The following is a 5,129-nucleotide window of genomic DNA, read 5'->3' on the forward strand; positions in this document are numbered from 1 at the left end:
TGGGATCACCACTGCATTTTGCACAGAAGAGGAAAAGAAAAAAAACCATTTCTGGAGCCAGCTTTTGGTGAGAGTCCATTACCCTTTTCCTGAGTGCTACAAGACCAGGACAAATAGGGTGGGAATGACCCACCGTGGTTACTCAGTACCGCTCCTCAGTGGAAGAATGGCAGGCTTAGTTGACTGCTCCTGCGCAGGGTATTTTCCTCATATTGTTCCTCAAGAGAGAAAGTCTGACTTGGTTAAGGGGGAGCTTTTTCAGGATCATGGTCTCTGGTGCATCTGGTGTGTGAGTATGGCATTGCCTTGTATGAATTGTCTATTTGTGTTCCTATTTTTATGTCTTTAACTCCTCTTGAAGAGCTCTGGTAGCATAGTGCTTAAGGTGGTTGACTGCTAACAAGAAGGCTGGCAGTTCAAACCCACCAGCCACTCCTTGGAAGAAAGGTTGGGCAATCTACTTCTGTGGTGAGACTGCCTAGGAAACTGAAAGAGGGGCCACTATGAGTCAGGTCCAACTCGAAGGCACATAACAACAACAACAACAACTCCTCTTGATACCTTGCAAGCAAGCATAGCAAGCTCATACTGCTAGTTGCTGAACTTTCCAAGTATTACACCAAAAGAACCATTTCCTTTGTCAGAGGAGCTCTAATTTATGGAGACAGGAATGTTTGAGGGCCTTTGGACCAGTGCTTTTTAGAAAAGTGATTTTGTACCTTACTCATCTAGAGATCAGCCCTGGTTGCCAAGGGCTTCAGTACAACTGTGCTAGTGGCCGATGACTAGGAAGGAAACAGCAAGGAGGGAGACAATCTGAGCTGTGGACTTTCACTTGTCTGGAGGGTGCAGCCATTTTGATTGTTTCCAAGTGGTGACCATTTTGGATATTTAAAGTGACAGCATTCTGATTCTGATTCCAGGGATCTAAGAATAGGCTCCATTTGCCAAGGACGGCAGGGACATATGGGAGGCTGACAACAGGAAAGGAGACAGGGGGTGATTGTATAAGTGCTGCTGACTAGTGACTAGAGGAGAACAATAACCCTGCTTAGGTAGATAACGTCCAAACAAAACAAAGAAAACAAAAATTATGGGCAAGTCACTTTAATATACAATCACCAATTAAATATAAACACAAAAACATCCAAATGTCTCAGAGAAAACAGAGCATCACAGTCCACACAAAGAAGCAAAATAAAGCAAGAGAAACAAGGAACCAGGATACTCACCCAGAAATATCCCTGAGGAAGAAGCAGCATTGGAAATTCCTGATAAGGAATTAAAAAGAATTATATGTAGGTACCTTCAACAAATTGAGGGACAGATCAAGGAAAACACTGACAAAATGGAGGAAACACACAGAAAACCTTAGAACAATTTCAAAAGACAACAAAACAACAAAATGAGAAAATAAATGAAAAATTAGAAATGATACAAAATCTGCAGATAGAAATCCAGAAGATTAATACTAAATTTTAAGAAATAGATAACACATTGAATGGGCAAAGGAGCAGAATTGAATCAATGGAAGCAGAAAGAATCCTGAAAGCAGTACAGGGAGAACAAAAAGTTACCTACAAGGGACAACCAACAAGACTAAGCCCTGATTTCTCAGCAGAAACCATGCAGGTAAGAAGACAATGGGATGGTACATGGTATATATAAAACTCTGAAAGAAAAATTTCCAACCAAGAATTATATACCCAACATAATTGTCCCTTAAATATGATGGTGAAATTAGGACATTTCCAGATAAACAGAAATTAAGCGAATTTGTTAAAACCAGAGCAACATTACAAGAGATGCTAAAGGGAGTCCTTTGGACAGAGAACCAACAATAGCAAACAACAACAAACCATTAACACACATGATGACATAACCCAGAAACCAACCCAGTTATGAAAGTATCCAAAGTGAATAAGCCTACAAGATTGTAAGCAGGGAACCAAAGATATCAATTGACAAATGGAGACAATTACAAACCAAAAAGGGAAAAAAAATGTGTAGTTACAGAACTTCTAAATGGTAGGGGAGTCAAGACAACTGCAAGACAAAAGGGACTGTTCTAAACTTGGGATGAAAATTACAACTCACAGGGTAAACTCAAAGAAAAGTGATAAACCTTCACATTAAAAAAAAAAAAAAAAAAGAGGACGAGCACAAATATTTGTTGTTGTTATGTGCAGTCGAGTGGGATATTTAGCAAATACTAAAACAATAGTAACAAAGGAAGTGATAACACGATTCATAAACAAAACAAGCTCAGGATAGATAATTATATGGAACAAAGAAATCAGCAAAACCATGAAAAAGCACTAAGAAAACAACAGCAACAAATTCATATTTGTTGAATATTACACTGCCAAAAGAGTAAAAAGAGAACAGACAGATTGGCAAAATATATTTGACAATGACATACCTTACAAGGGACTTATCTCTAAAATTTATAAAAAAAAACTCCAACACTTAACAATAAAAAGATTAATAATCAAATTTAAAAATGGGCAGAAGACATGAATAGACAATTCACCAAAGAGGATATTCAGGCAACCAGCAAATTCATGAAGAAATGCTCATGACTGTTAGCCTTCAGAGAGATGCAAATCAAAACAATGAGATACCATTTGACCCCAACACTAATGGCAAAGTTTACCAAGACAGAAAATAACAAATGATGACAAGGATATGGAGAGATTGGGATTCTCATACACTGCTGCTGTAAAATGACACAACCACTGTGCAAAGCAGTATGGTGATTCTTTAAAAAGCTGGAATTAGAAATACCACTTGACCTAGTAATCTCATTACTAGGTATATATCCTAAGGAAATGAGAGCCAGGGCAAGAACAGATATATATGCACACCCATGTTCATCGCAACACTATTTACAATAGCAAGAAGATGGAAACAACCTACATGCCCATCTACAGAGGAAGGGATAACCAAACTATGGTACATACTCACAATGAATAATATGCAACAAGAATAATATAGAATCTGCAAAACTCCTCACAACATGGATGAGCTTGGAAGACATTATGCTGAGTGAAATAAGTCAATCACAGAAGGACAAATATAGTATTAGTTTGTTATCGTAAAAAGTCAAGGACAGGTTTAGGTTTACATACAGAAAGAAACTTTCATTGATGGTCACCAGTGGTGGGAGGGGAGAGGACAGAACACTGCATACAAAAAAAAAAAACAACATTGATCCACGTCACTTTAGTTTTGTGTATCTCACTGTACGTAAATTATATTTCAATAAAATGTATTTTTAAAAAAGAATACCAGAAAGATGTTTACTTTTGTTTCATTGACAATGCAAAAACATTTGATTGTGCAGTTCATAACAAGTTATGGATAACATTGAGAAGAATGGGAATTCCAGAACACTGATTGTGCTCATCAGGAACCTGTACATAGACCAGGAGGCTGTAATTTGAACAGGGCAAGGGGATACTGCATGGATTAAAATCAGGAAGGGAGTGTGTCAGGGTTGTAACCTTTCACCATACTTATTCTATTTGTATGCTGAACAAATGATCTGAGAAGCTGGACGATATGAAGAAGAACATGGCATCAAGATTGGAGGAAGACTCATTAACAACCTGTGATACATAGATGACACGACTTTGCTTGCTGAAAGTGAAAATGACTTGAAGCACCTACTGATGAAGATAAAAGACTTCAGTCTGCAGTATGAATTACACCTCAACATAAAGAAAACGAAAATCCTCACAACAGGACCAATAAGTAGCACCACAATAAATGAAGAAAAGATTGAAGTTGTTAAATCAACACCAATGGAAGCAGCAGTCAAGACATCAGACAATATCTGCGTCAGACAAATCTACTGCAAAAGACCTCTTTAAAGGGCTGAAGAGCAGAGATGTGTCCTTGAAGACTAAGGTGTGCCTAATTCAAACCATAGTTTTTTCAATTGCCTCATATGTGTGTGAGAGCTGGACAATGAATAAGGAAGACCAAAGAAGAGTTGATGCTTCTGAGGTGTGGTGTTGAATAAGAGTACTGAAAGTACCATGGACTGTCAAAATAATGAGAAAATCTGTCCTGAAAGAAGTGCAGCCAGAATGCTCCTTGGAAGCAAGAATGGCCAGACTTCATCTCATCTACTTCGGTCATGTTGTCAGAAGGGAGTATTCCCTAGAAAAGGATATCAGAGAAGGATATCATGCTTGGTAAAGTGGAGGGTGAGTGAAGAAGGAGAAGGCCCTCAACAAGATGGATTTACACAGTGGCTGCAATGATGGGCTCAGGTACAGCAAGGATTGTGAGGCTGGCACAGGACTGGACAGTGTTTCCTTCTGTTGTACATAGGGCTGCAATAAGTCGGAGCTGATTCGACAGCACCTAACAACAACAACAACAACAACAACATTTCCAATTGGATTTGTTTCGTTCTCCCACTATCAAACAAAACAAGAAAATGTACATGGAGACTTTTATGTCTTTGTACAATGATAAAGAAACTCAACAAGGTGGTATAATTTACATTCAGATTATTACTAAAAGCAAGCAGCCTTCAGCCCTTCCCCCCAGGATTAAACAAAGGAGAAGATCCTTATGACCCTGTAAATTCTTTAAACCCAGTTCCTCCATGTCCACCAGAACCAGATTCTACTTTTGAGTGGGAGCTGTGGGGGAGAGGTGAACCTGCAAGTGGCTCCCTAATTTCTGTATCCTACACCTGGCAGGCAACACCCTATCAGGGACCTGATTTGATCCAGAAAGGCCATAGACTGGGTCAAGCCATGGAGTTGTGGCTGGAGCCAATATCTACTTCACCAGATCCCCTCAGGGAGAGAGGTGTTAGGGTTCATATGTCTTTTAGGATAGCTAATTATACAATTGAAAGAATTCTACTCCACGATACCAGAAGAATCCAGGCAAAATGTATGAACTACTGAGTTTTATTTTAACTCCTTTAACCTGATGAGGGCTGATTGTCAGTCACCTTGATCACCTTGTTAATTCTGGAGGATGGAGAATGGTGATGAGCCATGCCCGAGAGGAAGCACAGAGGAGCACAGATGCCCAACCAAGGCAGGAGGCATGTACTTTGGGCAATGACAGGCCAGTACAGGACCCCTGTTGTTGTTGTTGTT

The sequence above is a fragment of the Orycteropus afer genome, unplaced genomic scaffold (genome assembly GCF_000298275.1).
Source record: "Orycteropus afer afer isolate SDZICR_OR568_19922 unplaced genomic scaffold, OryAfe1.0 scaffold00455, whole genome shotgun sequence".
Lineage (NCBI taxonomy): Eukaryota > Metazoa > Chordata > Mammalia > Tubulidentata > Orycteropodidae > Orycteropus > Orycteropus afer.